General features: G+C 36.8%; 1 protein-coding gene across 2 annotated transcripts in view; it reads right to left on the bottom strand.

The window, feature by feature from the left end:
* Positions 1 to 22,533, bottom strand: part of ZFR (zinc finger RNA binding protein) — a 107,506-nt gene that overhangs the window by 79,175 nt on the left and 5,798 nt on the right. The window lies entirely within an intron of this gene.

Genomic DNA, 22,533 nt, shown 5'->3' on the forward strand with positions numbered 1-22,533 from the left:
GATGTTTCCACAATAATTGTGGGAGACTTCAACACATCACTCTCTCCTATAGATAGATCAACCAGACAGAAGAGACCAATAAGGAAATTGAAAACCTAAACAATCTGACAAATGAATTGGATTTAACAGACATATATAGAACATTACATCCCAAATCACCAGGATACACATTCTTCTCTAGTGCTCACGGAACTTTTTCCGGAATAGATCATACGCTGGGACATAAAACAAGGCTCAACAAATGTAGAAAGATTGAAATTATTCAAAGCACATTCTCCGACCACAGTGGAAAACAATTAGAAGTCAATAACCATCAGAGACTTAGAAAATTCACAAATATCTGGAGGTTAAACAACATGCTCCTAAACAATCAGTGGGTTAAAGAAGAAATAGTAAGAGAAAATGCTAAATATATAGAGACGAATGAAAATGAGAACACAACACATCAAAACCTATGGGATGCAGCAAAAGCAGTACTGAGGGAGAAATTTATAGCACTAAACACATATATTAAAAAGGAAGAAAGAGCCAAAATCAAAGAACTAATGGATCAACTGAAGAAGCTAGAAAATGAACAGCAAACCAATCTTAAACCAAGTAGAAGAAAAAAAATAAGAAAGATTAAAGCAGAAATAAATGGCATAGAGAACAGAAAAAACAACAGAGAGGATAAACAACACCAAAAGTTGGTTCTCTGAGATCAACAAGATTGACAAGCCCCTAGGTAGACTGACAAAATCAAAAAGAGAGAAGACCCATATAAACAAAATAATGAATGAGAAAGGTGACATTACTGCGGATCCTGAAGAAATTTAAAAAATTATAAGAGAGTAATGTGAACAACTTTATGGCAACAAACTGGATAACGTAGAGGAAATAGACAATTTCCTGGAAACATATGAACAACCGAGACTGACCAGAGAAGAAATAGAAGACCTCAACCAACCAATCACAAGCAGAGAGATCCAATCAGTCATCAAAAAAGTTCCCACAAATAAATGCCCACAGCCAGATGGCTTCACAGGGGAATTCTACCAAACTTTCCAAGAAGAATTGACACCAATCTTACTTAAACTCTTTCAAAACATCGAAGAAAACGGAACACTATCTAACTCATTTTATGAAGCTAACATCAATCTGATACCAAAACCAGGCAAAGATGCTACAAAAAAGGAAAACTACCGGCCAATCTCCCTAATGAATATAGATGCAAAAATCCTCAACAAAATACTTGCAAATCGAATCCAAAGACACATTAAAAAAATCATACACCATGACCAAGTGGGGTTCATTCCAGGCATGCAAGGATGGTTCAACACAAGAAAATCAATCAATGTATTACAACACATTAACAAATCAAAAGGGAAAAATCAAATGATCATCTCAATAGATGCTGAAAAAGCATTCGACAAAATCCAACACGCCTTTTTGATAAAAACACTTCAAAAGGTAGGAATTGAAGGAAACTTCCTCAATATGATAAAGAGCATATATGAAAAACCCACAGCCAGCACAGTACTCAATTGTGAGAGACTGAAAGCCTTCCCTCTAAGATCAGGAGTAAGACAAGGATGCCCGCTATCACCACTGTTATTCAACATTGTGCTGGAAGTGCTAGCCAGGGCAATCTGGCAAGACAAAGAAATAAAAGGCATCCCAACTGCAAAGGAAGAAGTAAACCTGTCATTGTTTGCAGATGATATGATCTTATATCTGGAACACCCCAAGAAATCGACGATACAGCTACTAGAGCTACTAAAACAAATTTAGCAAAGTAGCGGGATACAAGATTAACGCACATAAGTCAGTAATGTTTCTATATGCTAGAAATGAACAAACTGAAGAGACACTCAAGAAAAAGGTACCATTTTCAATAGCAACTAAAAAAATCAAGTACCTAGGAATAAACTTAACCAAAGATGTAAAAGACCTATACAAAGAAAACTACATTACTCTATTAAAAGAAATAGAACGGGACCTTAAAAGATGGAAAAATATTCCATGTTCATGGATAGGAAGGCTAAATGTCATTAAGATGTCAATTCTACCCAAACACATCTACAGATTCAATGTAATCCCAATCAAAATTCCAACAACCTACTTTGCAGACTTGGAAAAGCTAGTAATCAAATTTATTTGGAAAGGGAAGATGCCTCAAATTGCTAAAGACACTCTAAAAAAGAAAAACCAAGTGGGAAGACTTACACTCCCTGACTTTGAAACTTATTATAAAGCCACAGTTGTCAAAACAGCATGGTACTGGCACAAAACAGACATGTTGATCAATGGAATCGAATTGAGAATTCAGAGATAGACCCCCAGATTTATGGCCGACTGATCTTTGATAAGGCCCCCAAAGTCACTGAACTGGGTCATAATGGTCTTTTCAACAAATGGGGCTGGGAGAGTTGGATATCCATATCCAAAAGAATGAAAGAGGACCCCTACCTCACCCCCTACACAAAAATTAACTCAAAATGGATCAAAGATCTCAATATAAAAGAAAGTACCGTAAAACTCCTAGAAGATAACGTAGGGAAACAAATTCAAGACCTTGTATTAGGCGGCCACTTCCTAGACTTTACACCCAAAGCACAAGCAACAAAAAAAAATAGATAAATGGGAACTCCTCAAGCTTAGAAGTTTCTGAACCTCAAAGGAATTTGTCAAAAAGGTAAAGCTCCTCAAGCTTAGAAGTTTCTGAACCTCAAAGGAATTTGTCAAAAAAGGTAAAGAGGCAGCCAACTCAATGGGAAAAAAATTTTGGAAACCATGTATCTAACAAAAGACTGGTATCTTGCATATATAAAGAAATCTTACAACTCAGTGATGATAGTACAGACAGCCCAATTATAAAATGGGCAAAAGATATGAAAAGACAGTTCTCTGAAGAGGAAATACAAATGGCCAAGAAACACATGAAAAAACGTTCAGCTTCACTAGCTATTAGAGAGATGCAAATTAAGACCACAATGAGATACCATCTAACACCGGTTAGAATGGCTGCCATTAAACAAACAGGAAACTACAAATGCTGGAGGAGATGTGGAGAAATTGGAACTCATTCACTGTTGGTGGGACTGTATAATGGTTCAGCCACTCTGGAAGTCAGTCTAGCAGTTCCTTAGAAAACTAGATATAGAGTTAGCCTTCGATCCAGCGACTGCAATTCTCGGTATATACCTGGAAGATCGGAAAGCAGGGACACAAACAGATACCTGCACACCAATGTTCATAGCAGCATTATTCACAATTGCCAAGAGATGGAAACAACCCAAATGTCCTTCAACAGATGAGTGGATAAATAAAATGTGGTATACACACATGATGGAATACTACACAACAGTAAGAAGGAATGATGTTGTGAAACATATGACAACATGGATGAACCTTGAAGACATAATGCTGAGCGAAATAAGCCAGGCACAAAAAGAGAAATATTATATGCTACCACTAATGTGAACTTTGAAAAATGTAAAACAAATGGTTTATAATGTAGAATGTAGGGAAACTAGCGACAGAGAGCATTTAAGGAAGGGGGAACGATAACCCAATAAGAACAGATAAGCTATCACGGGTAAATTTAACGTTCTGGGAATGCCCAGGAATGACTATGGTCTGTTAATTTCTGATGGGTATAGTAGGAACAAGTTCACAGAAATGTTACTATATTAGGCTATTTTCTTGGGGTAGAGTAGGAACATGTTGGAAGTAAAGTAGTTATCTTAGGTTAGTTGTCTTTTTCTTACTCCCTTGTTATGGTCTCTTTGAAATGTTCTTTTATTGTATGTTTTTTAAATTTTATTTATTTTTTCATATTTTATACAGTTGATTTTAGAAAAAAAGTTAAAAAAGAAGGAAAAAAATATGCAGAGCCCCCTTGAGAAGCTGGTGGAGCATGCAGGGGTATTGGCCTGCCCCACCTCCATGGTTTCAAATGTGCTCACAGACATAAGGGACTGGTGGCTTGATGGGTTGAGCCCTCTACCACAGGACTTGCCCTTGGGGAGACTGTTGTTGCAAAGGAAAGGCTAGGCCTCCCTATAATTGTGCCTAAGAGCCTCCTCCCAAATGCCTCTTTGTTGCTCAGATGTGGCCCTCTCTCTCTAGCTAAGCCAACTTGGCAGGCGAAATCACTGCCCTCCCCTCTACGTGGGATCAGACACCCAGGGGAGTGAATCTCCCTGGCAATGTGGAATATGACTCCCAGGGAGGAATGTAGACCCGGCATCGTGGGATGGAGAACATCTTCTTGACCAAAGGTGGATGTGAAAGGAAATGAAATAAGCTTCAGTGGCAGAGAGATTCCAAAAGGAGCCGAGAGGTCACTCTGGTGGGCACCCTTATGCACAATTTAGACAATCCTTTTTAGGTTCTAATTAATTGGGGTAGCTGGTGGTAGATACCTGAAACTATCAAACTACAACCCAGAACCCATGAATCCTGAAGACGACTGTATAAAAATGTAGCTTATGAGGGGTGACAATGGGATTGGGGAAGCCATAAGAACCACACTCCCCTTTGTCTAGTTTATGGATGGATGAGTAGAAAAATAGGGGAAGGAAACAAACAAACAAACAGACAGACAAAGGCACCCAGTGTTCTTTTTTACTTTAATTGCTCTTTTTCACTTTAATTATTATTCTTGCTATTTTTGTGTGTGTGCTAATGAAGGTATCAGGGATTGATTTAGATGATGAATGTACAACTATATAATGGTACTGTGAACAATCAAATGTATGATTTGTTTTGTATGACTGCGTGGTATGTGAATATATGTCAATAAAATGAAGATTAAAAAAAAAAAATAAGCTTCAGTGGCAGGGAGATTCCAAAAGGAGCCGAGAGGTCACTCTGGTGGGCACTCTTATGCACAATTTAGACAACCCTTTTTAGGTTCTAATGAATTGGGGTAGCTGGTGGTAGATACCTGACACTATCAAACTACAACCCAGAACCCATGAATCCTGAAGACGGTTGTATAAAAATGTAGCTTATGAGGGGTGACAATGCGATTGGGAAAGCCATAAGGACCACACTCCCCTTTGTCTAGATTACGGATGGATGAGTAGAAAACTGGGGGAAGGAAACAAACAAACAGACAGACAAAGGCACCCAGTGTTCTTTTTTACTTTAACTGCTCTTTTTCACTTTAATTATTATTCTTGTTATTTTTGTGTGTGTGGTAAGGAAGGTGTCAGGGATTGATTTTGGTGATGAATGTACAACTATGTAATGGTACTGTTAACAATCGAATGTACGATTTGTTTTGTATGACTTAGTGGTATGTGAATATATCTCAGTAAAATGAATACAGAAAAATAAAATACAGGCTATCTCCCTCTCCTAAGTGTCTAAATTAGAACAATAAATTATATAGTCACCCTTCCCAGGAACCATATAAAAAATGTTACAGCATGTTTAGCAATTACCAGTATACACATACCAAGGGCTGCCTAGCCTTACACTGCTCTCTACAGTCAGGTACCTACCCATCTTCTGGACTGGAACAATCCCCTTTACCAAATGGACCAGTAAGAATGATGATCCATCTCCAATTACCAGTGGGCCAAGGCCTAGGGCAGCTGTACATTGTTCAGAATAAAGATTCTTCGGTTTGTTATCCTAGACTCGCATCTGGGAAATTCTCTTTCAATTTAAAACATAGTTAAAAGAAGATGGTGGATTAGGAGAGACATAGCAAAATTCTCTCCATGAAAAACACTAGATAAAGGACAGAAAGTGCTCCAGAACAGCAGTTCCAGGGTTCCACTAGGTGAGCAGGGACTTCTACACCCAGAGTGAGTGTGTACTTGGGGAAACAGAGAGGCTGTGTTTAAAAACGGGTGCGTATTCGGCCCGGAACGCCGCCAGGGAATCGGTGGCTGGAGCTGAGATACAGCATGGAGGGGAGTAGCCTTCCATGCCCTGGGCAACCTCCTCAGTACCTCGCGTGGGTGATAACCCTTCATAGACCTGTGGCCAAGAGACCCTATGCAAGGGACTGGCCATTGGAGCAGGAAGATGATCGTAGGAAGGGGGTAGCCTTCCACACCCTATGCAGCCATCTTTGCAGCTGGCTGGGCAACAACCCTTCACAGATCTGCAGTCAAAAGCTTCCTTTAGGGAATTCGTGATTCGGCGGGCTTGTGACAGCATCCACTCTTCCTCCACGGAAGCCTGCGGTGTGTATAGCCTCGAGACAGGGATGCCCCACGGAAATGCCAGGAGCACTCTAATACCAGGGACTCATGGGTACCCAGAAGAGACGGACTGTGGGGCATCTGAGCTGGAAGGTGAGACACGCAGCTCTGCAGGCCCAGAGTACTCTACCTGCAGCCCTGGGAATGACCAGGACCACTGCATCTTGGAGGAGACTCCCTGCCAAATTGCACAGAGCATGCCCTCCACCTACAGGGCTGGTGGTCCCCAGTGCACATGGAAAATTGATGCACTGATTGGAACTCCACATAGTTTGGACACCCACTCAGTGTAAAGACAAATTTGGGGAGAAGTGGCCTGAAGATAAGAGGTGGCTCGGGAGCACCATCTGCTGGTAGGTCAGGGAAAGTGCACTCCACCAAGCTGTTAAGTCTGCCAAATTATAGACAAATGCTCAAATAATCCTTCATATCCTAAAAGAACCCTATCAAGATAAGCAAATGCCAAGAGGCCAAAAGCAACAGAAAATTACAAAGCATATGAAGAAACCAGAATAAATGGATAACCCAAACATCCAAAATAAAAAGCCAGAGGAGACACAGAACTTGGAGCAATTACTCAAAGAAGTACACAAAAACATCAAAATCATGGCTCAGGATATAAAGGACATGACAAAGACCCTAGAAGAGCATAAAGATGAATGTGCAAGAGTAAATAAAAAAAAATAGCAGATCTTATGAAAATAAAAGACACTGTTCATCAAATTAAAAAGATTCTTAAGACACATAACACGAGATTTGAAGAAGTAGAAGGAATTAGCAAACTTGAGGATAGGGTGTTGGAAAGTGAAAGCACAAAAGATTGAATGGTGAAAAAAATAAAAACATTTGAAATGGATCGCAGGGAAATGGTAGACAACATGAAGTGCACAAATATAAGAATCACTGGTGTTACAGAAGGGGAGAAGAGTAAAGGGCTAGGAAAAGTATTTGAAGAAATTGTGGGGAAAACTTCCCAACCCTTCCAAATGACATAAATATGCAAATCAGAGATGCCCAACAAACTCCGAATAGAATACATCCAAGTTAACCCACTCTGAGACATATTCTGACCAGACTGTCAAATGCCGAAGAGAAGGAGAAAGTTCCGAAAGCAAGAGAAAAGTGATACACCACATACAAGGGAAACAACATAAGACTGAGTACTGACTACTCAGCGGGCACCATGGAGGTGAGAAGGCAGTGGCATGACATATTTAAAATTCTGAAATAGAAAAATTGCCAGCCAAGAATTCTTTATCCAGCAAAGCTCTCCTTCAAATTTGAGGGAGAGCTTAAAATCTTCAGTGACAAACAAATGCTGAGAGAATTTGTTAACAAGAGACCTGCCCTACAAGAAATACTAAAGGGAGCTCTACCAGTTGAGGAATAAAGGAAGGAGAAAAGAGTCTGGAGAAGGGCACAGAACTGAAGCACTTTAGTAAGGGTACCTTAAAGGAAATAAAAAGGGGAGAAAACACACCTGACAAATAAAAACCAAAGGATAAGATGGCTGATTCAAGAACTTCCTTTATAACAATAATAACACTGAATGTGAATGGATTAAACTCCCTAATTAAAAGATAAAGACTGATAGAATGGATTAAAAAATATTAAAAACCATCATTATGCTGTTCACAAGAGACTCATCTTAGCAGTGACACAAAGAAATTGAAAGAGAAAGGATGGAAAAAAAAATTCCATGTAAGTTACCGTCAAAAGAAAGCAGAGGTAGCAATACTAATTTCAGATAAAATAGACTTTAAATGCAAGGATGTCATAAGAGAAAAAGAAGGACATGATATAGTAAGAAAAGGGACAATTCAACAAGAAGAAATAACAATCATAAATGTTTAGGCACCCAATCAAGGTGCCCCTAAATACATGGGACAAACACTGGCAAAACTGGAGGAAGCAATAGATATTTCCACAATAACTGTGGGACACTTCAATACAATCCTCTCTCCTATAGACAGATCAACCAGAGAGAGGACCAATAAGGAAACTGAGAAGCTAAACAATGTGATAAATGAATTAGACTTAACAGGCAAATTTGGGATTACCATGATATACATTCTTCTCTAGTGCTCATGGAACTTTCTCCAGGATAGATCATATGCTGGGGCATAAAACAAGCCTCAAAAAATTTAAAAAGATTAAAATTATTCAAAGCACATTCTCTGACCACAATGGAATACAACTAAAAGTCTACAACCATCAAAGATGTAAAACATTCACAAATATCTGGAGGTTAAACAACACACTCCTAAACAATCAGTGGGTCAAAAGAAGAAATTGCAAGAGAACTGAGAGGAGATGGAACACAACCAGGGATCAGCAAACGCCAGCCACGTGCCTTCCCAGACAACAGAGGTGTTCCAGGTGTCACTGGCCATTCTTCTGTGAAGGTACCCTGTTGTTGACGCGTTAGCTTGGACACTTTAATGGCCTTAAGACTGTAACTTTATAACCAAATAACCTCCTTTCATAAAAGCCAATCCATTTCTGGTATTTTGCAAAACGGCAGCATTAGTGAACTGGAACAGGCATATATGAAAAACCCACAGCCAGCACAGCACTCAATGGCGAGAGACTGAAAGCCTGCCCTCTATAAAGATCAGGAATGAGACAAGGATGCCCACTGACACCACTATTATTCAACAGTGTGCTAGCAGTTCTAGCCAGAACAATTTGGCAAGACAAAGAAATAAAAGGCATCCAAATTGGAAAGGAAGAAGTAAAACTGTCACTACTTGCAGATGATATGATCTTATATAAGATTTGGAAAACCCTGAGTAATCAATGACACAGCTACCTGAGCTAATAAATACATTTAGCAAAGTGGCGGGATACAAGATTAATGCACACAAGTCAGTACTGTTCCTATATAGGAGAAATAACCTAAGTGAAGAGGCAATCAAGAAAAAGATTCCATTCTCAATAGCAACTAAACAAATCAAGTACCTAGGAATAAACTTAACCAAGGATATAAAAGACATCTACAAAGAAAATCACATAACTCTACTAAAACAAATAAAAGGGGACTTAAAAGAGATGGAAAAATATTCCGTATTCATGGATAGGAAGGGTGAACATCGTTAAGACGTCAATCCTACCCAACCTGATCTACAGATTCAATGCAATTCCAATCAAAATCCCTACAACCTACTTTACAGACTTGGAAAAGCTAGTTATCAAATTTAATTGGAAGGGAAAGATGCCTCAAACTGCTAAAAAAGAAAAACTAAGTGAGAGGACTTACACTTCCTGACTTTGAAGCTTACTGTAAAGCCACAGTAGTCAAAACAGCATGGGACTGGAACAAAGACAAATATATTGATCAATGGAATCAAATTGAGAATTCGGAAACAGACCCCCAGATCTACAGTCAACTGATTTTTGATAAGGCCCCCAAATCCAGTAAACTGGGACAGAACAGTCTCTTCAACCAATGGGCCTACGCCAAATGGATATCAATATCCAAAAGATGAAAGAGGACCCCTACCTCACATCCCACACAAAAATTAATTCAAAGTGGATCAAAGACTTTAACATAAGAGTACCATAAACTCCTAGAAGATAATGTAGGGAATCATCTTCAAGACCTATTAATAGGAGGTTACTTCTTAGACCTTACACCTAAAGCACTAGCCACGAAAGGAAAAATAGATAAATGGGAACTCCTCAAACTTAAAAGCTTCTGTACCTCAAAGGAATTTGTCAAAAAGGTAAAGAGGCAGCCAACTGAATGGGAGAAAATACTTGGAAAACATGTATCTGACAAGAGACTGATATCTTGAATATATAAAGAAATCCTACAACTCAATGACAGTAGAACAAACAGCCCAAATATAAAATGGTCTAAAGATATGAAAAGACATTTCTCTGAAAGAGAGATACAAATGGCTAAAAAAACACATGAAAAAATCTTCATCTTCACTAGCTGCTAGGGAGATAGAAATCAAGACCACAATGAGCTATCATCTCACACCAATAAGAATGGCTGCCATTAAACAAACAGGAAACTACAAATGCTAGAAGGGATGTGGAGAAATTGGAACTCTTATTCATTGCTGGTGGGACTGGAAGACAGTGTGGCGATCCCCAGAAAACTAGATATCAAGCTACCCTATCATCCAGCAATTTCACTTCTTGGTATATACCCAGAAGATCTGAAAGCAGTGACATGAATAGATATTTGCACAGCGATGTTCACTGTGGCACTGTTCACAATTGCCAAGAGATGGAAACAATCCAAATGTCCTTCAACAGATGAGTGGATAAACAAAATGTGGTATATACAGATGATGGAATACCACACAGCAGTAAGAAGGAATAAGGTCATGAAACACATGACAACATGGATGAACCCTGAAGACATAATGCGGAGTGAAATAAGCCAGACACAAAAGGAGAGATATTGTATGTTATCACTAATGTGAACTCTGTGAAACATGTAAAATAAGTACCTTATAACGTAGACTATAGGAGGCCCAGAGACAGTCAGAAGCTAATGAACTGGGAACGATATCTAATATGTACAGAATGATAATGAGGGTGATCTTAATGGTATGGGAATGGTCAGGTGTGACTATGGCTGGTTAATGGGATTATAAGTATTAGTGATGAATTGAAGGCAAACATGTTTGCAAATGGTTGTTAAAAAGCATGTAATCCACAGAGTAGCACCACAAACCTAAGTAAGTGTTAGTATCATATACTTATAAAGGTATGACACTGGTGCAGAGGGTTAACAGCAGAGTGGTATGGAAAAACTACCCATTACATATTTACTACATTGAATAGGAATATCTTAACCAACTCTACACTAATACTAAGCATGAATAATTAGCAGCTGATAAGAGCTCTGGGATGTATTATGTTATGATAATTGTTTAAAGTTGAGAGTGATGATGTTTGTACAACTAAGGAAAATTAAGAAACTGACTGTTTATCTTGGCATAGAATACATATTAAGTGAATTTAGGAACCTACTACTTAATAAATCAAACCCCTAGACTTGAGGCTTGCTCTTGTGAAATTTAGGATTGTAAATGGGAGGCTGAACCCTCCTATAATTATGCCTAAGAGGCACCTCCAGGGAACCTCTTTTGTTGCTCAGATGTGGCCTTTCTCTCTCTAAGCCCAACTCGGCAAATAAATCCATTAACCTCACCCCCCACAAGGGACATGACTCCCAGGGGAATGAATCTCCCTGGTGACGTGGGACCGACTCCCAGGAATGAGGCTGGCCCTAGCAGCAAAGGACTGAAAATGTCTACTTGACCAAAAGGAGGAAAAAAGAAAGATAACAAGCTGCGGTCACAGAGGCTATCCTGGAGATTTCTCTTATGCAAGCTCCAGCTAGACATCCCAAATGGCCACAGCATACCATGCCCTTACCAAAAGTAGCCCCCAAATACCTTGGTCCCTACCTGAGATTCTATAAAAGATGCACTCATTATGTTTTATCTTTCAGAAACTTAAGTGTTCCTATAGTAGACAAGTACTAAAACCCAGAGGCAATAGCCTCTTTAAGATCAACTATCAGGTGTGGTCCCCTTCCCCATATTGTCGACACCCCCTTCCAATATGAACAAATTAGGATGCTCAGTGCCTAGATACCCTGAAGATGTAGTAAACGATTAATTGAGAGGAAGGGGTAGCAACAAACAACATAAGATTTAACAAAGGTCTACTGAATACTGAAACTTTATAAAATTTTATTTATGTAAGTGTGTATATATATATATATGTATATATATACACACACACATACACTTTTTGGATGCTAGGTTGTTGGAATGGCTGGATAAATGACATGGTGGAACCGTAGCTTATAGCATCTGTGCCAGTTTGAATGTATTATGTCTCCCCAGAAAAAGCCATATTCTTTTATGCAATCTTGTGGAGACAGATGTATTAGTGTTGATTAGATTGTAATTTTTTGATTGAGTGTCTCCATGGAGATGCTCCCCAACTGTGGGTGATAAATCTGATTGGATAATTTCCATGGAGGTGTGGTCCTACCCATTCAGTGTGGGACTTGACTAGTTTACTAGAGCACTAAATAAGCTCAGACAGAAGGAGCAAGCTTGCTACAGCCAAGAGGGACACTTTGAAGAATGCACAGGAGCTGAGAGGAGCTGCAGATGATAGACAGTTTGAAGACGGCCGTTGAAAGCAGCCTCTTGCCCCAGAGAAGCTAAGAGAGGACAAATGCCCCAAGAGTAACTGAGAATGACACTGTGAAGAGGAGCTGCAGCCTAGAGAGGAATGTCCTGGGAGAAAGCCATTTTGAAACCAGAACTTTGGAGCAGACGCCAGCCACGTGCCTTCCCAGCTAACAGAGGTTTTCCCGACACCACTGGCCATTCTCCAGTGAAGGTACCCAATTGCTGATGCATTACCTTGGACACGTTATGGCCTTAAGACTGTAACTGTGAAACCAAATAAAGCCCCTTTTATAAAAGCCAACCCATTTCTGGTGTTTTGCATTCTGGCAGCATTAGTGAACCAGAACAGCATCCTTTGGGATTTGCTCCATAGCTCCTCACTGAATTGTGCCTTGAAGGTCTTCACCTTTCTTGTATATACCTTGTATTGCATAATAAGGAAAGAACTGAAACTGTGGCACTACAACCCATAATTTTTGAAATTACCTATATGACTGCTTGTCGAGCTGTACATCGAGAGATGACACCTTTCTGTACGTATATTTTACAATAATGGAAATGGCTGAAGTTGTGAACTGTGACCCATGACATTCTTTGAAATTTTCTAACTACTTGTGAAATTGTACTTTGAAAGTTATCACTGTTGTGTATATATGTTAAAAGTTCAAAATAAAAATAAATAAAAAAAAGAATACAGAGAGACACACATGGAGAGCACCATGTGACGACACAGGAAGGGATCGCAGTGAGGCAGCCGCAAGCCAAGGAACAGCAAGTAGTGCCAGCAACCACCAGAAACTAGAAGAGGCAAGGAAGTTTTCTTTCCTAAAGCTTTCAAAGGGAATGTGGCCTTGCTGACACTTTGAAGGCAGACTTCTAGCCACCAGAACAATGAGAGAATAAATTTCTGTTGTTTTAAGCTACCAAATATATATATATATTTATATATTTATATATATATATATTTATATATTTATATATATATATATTTACATATATATTTAAGAAAACTGTTTTTTCTAGGATATAGATAACCAGACGGAAATATATCAATTCAGATAAACATCCAGTGGCTAAGTCTACAGAAGTAAATTCGTTTTTTTTAATTTTCATGTCAAATCAAGTTCAAATTGGTTTAAATAAAATTAGTCTTATTAAAATAGCTCGAATCAAGGTTTTTGCCTAGTTTGTAACATCAGGATAAAAGGTATTTAATTATCTCTCGGTATTAAGACTTAACTGTCTTTAAATTGTTTCTTCAATAAAACAGAACATAAATATAAACCCATGTCTTTCATGCCATAAAAACACATTTGTTAACTATGAGAAGAATTTGATTTACAAAGCATCAAGTAGAGCAGAAGCTTCTATTTAGGTATCCTTTGTGAATAAATCAAATCTCATCAGCCTTAGTTTTAAACTAGGACAAACTAATAATGAATCATGAAACAAGTAAATATAAAAGAAAAATATGGGTAAGAAAGGCAAGCAATACTGGAGTCAGGCGTAATATGGAAGAAAAAAATTATCTATGGAATTGAAATACTAAAGAGTAAAAATTTACATATCCCCTGGAGGTTAATGGTCTGCTTCCTACCTCTTGTCAAAAAGCGAAGCTAGCGGCCAGAGCTTCCAGGTAGACTTACAAGCTTTTCTTAAAAATGAAGAGACAACCAAGAATCACCAGACATTTGAAGAAAGCCTACTATAAACAAAGGAAACAAAAACGACCCTGTGGGAAATGTATTTCTTAAGACAATGGATGAGAATTTTGAGAACTAACTCTGAGTTAGATGATCAAGTTGAGTCCAATATCCAACTGGAAAGAATTCTAGAGAGAAAAAAAAAGCAGACAGAAGAAATTAAGAAATGAAACTTACCAGAGCTGAAGGGAGGCACATATTTTCAAATTACAAACCACAGAACAGAATGAAAGAACCATATCTAGAGAGAAATAGCATTTCACAACATCTCAGGATAAAAAAGATCCTGCAAGTCTCCAGAAAGGGGGGGGGGGGGCAAAACAGGTCACCTACAACAACAACAGGTCACCTACAACTAAATGAAAACTACACTTCTTAATGTAACACCAGTGGCTAAAAGACAATAGGGCAATGTCTTCAAAATTCAAAGGAAAATGAATACCAATATAGAATCAAAATTCAAAGGAAAATGATTACTAATATAGAATCCTTTACCCAAAGAAACTATGAAAAATTTTTTTAGAGATTCAAACACTCAAGGAGTGTCCTCCTATATTCCTTTTCTTAGGAAGCCAAACAAAGATGTACTCAAGCAAAACAACAAAGTAAATCAGGGAAGAATGCATGGGATTCTGCAGTGGCTCCAATCTTAGCAGAGAGAAGCAAAAGCCCAGGTCAGCAGCTATGTAATAGGCCCAGAGAGCACTGAGACTAGATTGGAATCAGAAGAAGGACAGAAGCCTCTGGGAGAAAGATGTCCAGGAAAACGAAGGTTGGATACAACAGACAGTATGACAAAGAGCCTGGAAAAACCTGAAGATAAATGATCAAGGCACCGACAAGATTCAAAATTAAAAAAAGGTAATAAAAGACTTCAGGAAATAAAACTGCTCAAGAAAGGCATGATCCCAGTAAAAGATGTTACAGTTGAGCAATTACTAGAGTTAAAAAACAGAAAAAAATCCATTTGATCTTGGGCCTAAGAAGATTCTCCTTTAAATGGCACAAAGTTGTAAAATGGAAAACATGAGGAATTATAACCATGGAACAGTAGTTGGCTCCACAGTAAACACTATTTACAGTCATAATAACGAAACAGCTTCCTGATTTAAAGTTTTAGAATCAATCTAAATTACTGAAAACAAACTACAACCAAAGTACATAAAGCAAATGTTGCACAAGTAAAAGTACAGCATAAGTTGGGGGTAGGGCTGGGATGAGGAAAAGGTGACAGAAGGGCAAGAGTTCCAAGACCCTTTTCTTCAAGTAGAGTAGGAAGATACTATCTTTGATGGAACCAGAAATGGAATGCATTGTCTGAATAAACAGAAATAAGAATATCACTGTATTTGGGAAGAGGAGAGGAAATGAGAAGCAAGAGATGGGAATCAAAATATAAATGTATTAGGTAGATAGATTAAAAAATAGCCAAAGAAGGATATTATTTAGTGATATGGCAGTTAACACCAGAAGAAAATAAAATCAGAATGTATTAAAGGTTAGGGCCACTGGACACCAGGGAGAAGGAAGAAAGGAGATGCCATTTTCATCATAAGCTCTTTTATGATTTGATTTTTAGTTGTATCAGGTTTTACTCTGGAAAAAAATGCATAAAGCTATCAGAATAAAATCTTCAAACTGGCAAATTTGAATGAATAGCTAATGATCCCAAATTTCAATACTTCTTTCTACTTATTCCAATTCTAAGTTCTACATTTCTAGTTTCAGTACTAGCCTATCCCCAACCCTGGCCCCATTTTTAGTGATTCCAAATTCCATTAATATGTCCTGGTTTTACATTAGACCAAATTTATAGTCACTACTGAAATTAAAATAACTTAAGTGTATAAATGGTTGGTCTGTAAGTGGCATATGACACAGGGAGAATGTTTTACTGAAATCCTACTTTAATTTCTGTACAATAGTGATTCTCAAAATGCGGTCCAAGGACCCCTAGCAGACCCCTCAAGACCCTTTCAGGTGGACTACAAGGGCTCCCCCCTTTCCAATTACACATCTATGAGGCCAAACTGTCTTTCTATATTTCAATCCAAACTACGTATCACAGCAGAGTGAATGCAGAGGCAGATTCGAGAATCCACCTGTCTTAATTGAGATATTAAGATGTGCAAAAATGTAAAACAATGTTATTCTATTTCTTTTTTTGGCTTTGCAAAATTCAGTTATTTTTAAATATAAATATTAGTTAACATGTAATGGTTATATATTATAGGAATTAACACTAAAAATTTCTCAATTCTAATTTCTAATATATATAGTATATTTATATATTACATATTTGTATCTATACTACAGTATATATTATGCTATATACTATATATATATAAGTAAGTAGATATAACCCACATAAACAAAATCTCTTTAGGGTCCGCAATAATTAGGAATGTTAGAGGGGTCCTGAAATCAAGAAAGTTTGAGAAGCACCATTTTATGATACAGAGCATGAACTTACCAAGTCTGTAATGGTATTCATCATTCATTTTTCTGCTTTCCAATTATTCCCCGTTTAAGCAAAAGTTTCCTTGTACAATAGGGAAATGAAATTGCTTGGCTTGTTTAAAAATAAAAACTACCACTTACGGCAAAGTAAGGTTTATAATTAATAGAAACCTAGAGGGCATGCTATTTAATCTAAACTCAAGATACCAGTAGTAGAAGAGTAAAGCTTAAACCCAAACAGTGTTGCTGAGTGTTGGGACTCTTAACCATGCCATCTACTTTCTCAAACAGTCATGTTCTTAGTTTAAAACATGGTGTCAAATCTGAACAGAGCACCATCCCATTCCAACTTAATTATGATACTTAAGACAATTTTTCAAAGTAGCAAAAATGAATGAAAACTTAATATTCAGCTAAGGAAAGCTACACAAAAATCAGTAATCAGTAAGATTCTCTTACCTACCTTAGGTTCAGCATGGTACTATTTATGTCTTAATAAAATATGGAGACTTCTGATTATAGAAGTAATATCTACTAGAGAACCCAAAAAAAAAACCTCTAAAAATGGGGGACAAAATAGTTACATGTCACAGTATTTAAGTTATAGGATATCAAGTTTAAGAGTGAACATTACCCAAGGACTTGCACACTCTTCTGGGGAAAGATAGTGCATTTTCAGCTGTACAAAGGATAACTGGGTATTGGTAGGAGAAAAGAAGACTTACTATTTTTATTTAGAGATTTAAGTACGGTTTAAGGAGATGTGTAGGAGTGCCAAGTTGACAAGGGGTGGACCGTGATGGTTAAGCCGATGTGCCAACTCGGCCACATTACGGTGTCCAGTTGTTTGGTCAAGCAACCACTGGCCTGATTCTTACTGTAAGGCTATTTCACGGTTTCAAATCATCAGTAAGTTGATTGCATCTATGGCAGATTACATCTACTATCAACTGAGGATTGCCTTCAAAACCCTTCAAAAATTAGAGAAGTCTCATCCAATCAGCTAAAGGCCTTAAAGGGAGAACTGAGGATTTCAGCAGTCAGAAGGGAGAATTTCTATCTCTATGTCAGCCAACCAGCTTCTCTTGGGGGATTCACTGAAAATCTTCATTGGAGTTCCCAGTTTGCAGCCTGCCCTATGGAATTTGGACTTGCCAATCCCCACAGTCATGTGAGCCAATTCTTACAAAAAATTTCACAGTATTTATATAATATAATATACATATACATATGTATTTCCTATAGGTTCTGTTTCCTTAGGGATCCCTGACTATAATACATTATTTATCTGTTTAATTCTGACCTTGCAAAGAGAATGACGGGAAAAAAAAATCTTGATCAAGAAAAACACAGACATGTTCTTCCACTCAAATTTTTAGATGCATTTTTCTTCCCCTGGAAAACAGGTTCTATGTTTCCTTTTTAGATAAAATGGCAAAGTAACTGATAGATAAAACATTTTTTTTTCTTTTTTTTCATGACACACGAAATACATTCTAACCTTTCCATTAATCCAATTTAATGCTCAACATTGTTGGACTTTTCTAGGACAAATTCTGGCATTTTATGTATCTACAAATTTACTGAAAGAGTTAACTTCTTTAAATTAGGGTCAATATTTTATAATGTTGCAAAAGGTATAAAATTAAAATTCCTCGAAGAATCACCCCCAAAGACAAACTATCTTTATTCCTCATACTTGACACTGTAATGTCATCCTCCCATTACCTTTTACAATGCTATTAAAACAGCAACTGAATCAAAGTAGAATTTTAGAAGAAACTCAAGTACAGGCTCCATTTCTTCTTAAAAACTGGAAAAACAAAGTAACCAATCCTACAATTTCTAGCAGACTGGTGGACTACGGGGTGGTAGTCATGTTAAATGTCATATAAAAGTTATTGATGGTTTTCTTGTGATCATAACCCTCAATACACCAGGAAAAACAGTCATAATCATTTACCATTTGGGCCCAATGGACCCTTCACATTTTATACTTTTAAAGTCATTTGATAATTTACATAATAAGGGATCATGAAGAACCATTAAGACATTTTAATAAGAATTTAAATACAGTAAACCCAAATTTCTATTCTGTATTTTCCTGGCTTTAAAGGTATATACAACCAAAACGGTCCATGTTCTCTGAACACAACTAAAGGTTCATCAACTTTTCATGCACAAACTTGGAACATGTCCATTTCATAAATGCCTCATAAACACAGATTCCAGACTTCAAGTATATTTCTAATGGGTTCCATCTAGGTTTTCTGTTTCTACTTTCTGCACTTACATCATCAAAATATAATAAAGAATTTTTATGCAATGTTTGACACTCATATTTTGCTGAAGAGAGGATAGCCATCTTCTTTGCTCTGTGAGCGTATTTTCAATTTTAGTTCTGATGTGACCGATATAATTAATCTTTTCATTTCTATTTCCTTTCTCATTTTGTATACACATTGGCCTTCAGCATTTATCCACTGACGAGCCATATAAGGTAAATGCTGGTGCACAAACATCATAAAAGATGAAAGCATTCTGCCGCATATCCTTTTGGCAAAAGGTTCTCATCACAGAGTACAGCATGACAACATTTTTCCTACTGAATGACTAACTGGATGAAAATATCATGTTTCCTCTTTATCCTTAGAAATGTATTTTCATTCATTAATTCTTGAATTTGGGAAAATTCATCTAGGACATTGTCATTTGAATACTCAAAGATTTTACTCATACAATCAATTTCACCATTTTCATTAGCCTAGAGTGCTGTGGTCTTTTTTACATTCATCTTTTGACTCGTCTAACAACTGTGAAACTGTATTCCTGTGTCACTCTTCTTCTCTCTACCAGTATGGGCAGAGAACAAACAACTCTGAATTCTCAACAAATTCAGGAAACTAAATGTGTTCAAGGAAAACTAAAGGCAGCCTACAAAATTAGTGTGTCTAGTCTTCTTTTACATGTTCTTAAAAGAAGATGTATTGCTACAGAAAATGTATTGCTAAAGATGTACAGCCATTACTGCATCATTCTCCAGTTATTTCATTATTGCATCACCCTTCAAGGTGATTCCAACATTCTTCAGTTTGCTTGTTACAGTAATCTTCTTTTTAAGTAGAGTTGGAAATAAATGATGATGAAATAGCAAAATGTTTCAAGAAATAAAAAATACAAGATCAATAAGGTCCCATAATGTATCTTACACTTATAAAAAGGATCCAGTGGATCCATACGGTAATTAAGATGGATTTTATTCTTTTTTTTAAAATAAGCAATTTCCCCTTTGTTGGAAAACCTCTAAGTCATGAAATATCGTGTAAATAGAACTGCTCAACAAAAAAACTCACAGCTATTAAATAAATGCTGTTGGATACCCTAAATTAATTAAACCAATGTATTCTGTAACTTTCTATACTCAAGAAAAACAAATTCTTCATTTCTCAAGTATATTAACATATCTTCAGGGAAAGGTATGAATATTCACATGAAGTGAGACTGAGAAAAGAACTAAAATAGTCTTCTGTCACTTCAGATCAGTTTTTACTGTCTAGGTTTATTTATTTTTTTTTTTTACACAAACTTACTATGAATATTTTCAGAAGTTTTTGGATCCTGTAAAGGTGGATAAGAGATTAGACCCTGTACAATAAGATCATAAAGCCCCCTGAATATAAAGCTAGGATATTGAGATATTCTGAAAGGATAGCCAATGAAGGATTTTAAGCAGGAGAGCATTATGATTAAGACTATTTTGTTTATAGCAAAAAAACAAAACAAAACAACAACAACAAAAACTGGGGATGGACAGGACAAGGGGAGCAGGAGAACCTATAAAGTCATCTTCATAAATTGCATTATTCCTTAATTCTTTGCTATTTTCTAAATGGTTGTTGTTTAAAGAGCTTTCATTATTTTTCCTATCAGAAGTGTTCATATTTCTTCAAATCTATTTTCAAGGACATTCTTTGCTCATCTGATGCTGACTACCATATTAAAGTATTTTTATACATCTTTTCCCTGAAATAAAAGATAAATTCAAAAACTTCTTTTCTTTTGCTTAATCTTCAATTATTGTGCTTCCCAGTCCTCTAAGCCCATGTGACCTCTAGGACTTTCAAGTATTTACATGAACACTAAAATGAACTACTAACAATTTTAAGGGAAATTTTATGCTAGTTTTTTTTGTACCTCCGAATGACCAAATTCTAGTTTTCCAATAATGGCTACCCATTAAAATTATACCAACAATCTGATAACTATATCAAATCCTTAATCCAGCCTCTTTGAAGCCTGAATTGCTGACTCCCTATCTTCTTTTGTTTTTTTTATGACACTATATATTTTCTCACTGAATCCTCAAAACAACTCAATGCTAATAATGTTCTGGTTTTTTTATGTGGGAGCTAGTTATACAGTTGTGCTCAATTTATGACATTTCATCAAGCTACACTCTTATTATGTGTGCAATTTTCTTTATGTATATATATCATACTTGAATAAAGAATTTTTAAAAAACCTCAATCCTATGAGGTAGGGATTTATGTCTCCAGTTTATAGATGAAGAAACTGACATACCATAAGAACTGTCCAAGGTGATACGGCATTGTATTAGATGCAATTAGAGGTCAACTCAGGTAGTCTAACTTCAAAGCTCACCCAGTTACAATCATATCACACAATTCACACATTAATATCTTGGCTTAACACAATTCCTCTGTCTAAAATTATCTTCCCTCTATTTTCCGAATTAAAGACCATTAAGTCTATCTTGTGCTCCACAGTCAGAATCCTCCAAATCTTCATTTTAGTCTTCATTAAACCTCATCCCACTGAAGTGCCCTCCCTGAGAGCAGGAACTATGCTATTGTGTAGATGCTCATTAAATATTCAACAAATGAATTACTTACTAAAATGTACTTTAGTATACAGATTACAATACATATATATTTAAAAAGCCCAATGCTTTTTATTTCATTCAGTTTCTGTAAGTATGAATTAAGAGCTTCAGTGTACACAACTATCATGAAACACTACAAAATGTCATACTAAGAACAATTACCCTAATCCTATATCCTGATAGAGTGGTGCCAATGACAATTTACGGACAAGCACAGCAGATACACTTCTCACCTTTCATCAGTAGATTAAAGATGTACCCAAGTCATTTTAATATACTTGTAAGTCCGAGGTCTAACTTCTGTTTAACCTGATGGCCTAGCTCTTTGAGTAACAATTTGGTTTGTTTGCCTTTTTGGGGACAAATACCTCCATCTGAACAACTGTACATTCTTAATTCACCTTCCCATAAGCACAGGTCCATCTCTGGGATCTCTACTCTAATCCAGTGACCTTTTTATCTATCCCTGCACCAACACCACATTTTTCTATTAATAAAGTTTTGATATCTGATAATGTAAGTCCTCCCTTATAATTTTTTACAAGATAGTCATGACTTATGTTCGGACAAATACTCTCTTCACTATAAACATTAGAATCCCTTTATCAAGTAATCCCAAAAGTCCTGTTGAGTTTTTTTTACTGGAATGACCATAAATACATATAAATTATATATATTAGGAGAGAATCAGTAACTTCACTGTATTGATTTTTTCATCCCATGAACACAGCCTATTTTTATTTCTCTTCTTTTATGACCTTTATATCCTATTATATTTTCTCCATAAAGTTTTTGCATTATCTTGTTAGTTTTATTCCTAGTTACTTAGTAGGTTTTGTGACTATATAACACAGGATGTATCTGAAATTTAATACTCTACTTCAATACTGCTGAAATAGGAATGCTACCTATTTTTGCTTTCTCATATCCAGAAAAATTGCTGAAGTCTTATTAGCGCTCATATTTTGTTTATAGATTATAATAATATTCCCAACAAAAATTTTCCTTTCCTCCTGTCAAACTGAGAAAGAAAATAGGCCTGCCAATTGATACTCAAGCACCTACTTTTTTCCTAGCTCATTTCTTCTAAT

Source organism: Choloepus didactylus, chromosome 11, assembly GCF_015220235.1.
Source record: "Choloepus didactylus isolate mChoDid1 chromosome 11, mChoDid1.pri, whole genome shotgun sequence".
NCBI lineage: Eukaryota > Metazoa > Chordata > Mammalia > Pilosa > Megalonychidae > Choloepus > Choloepus didactylus.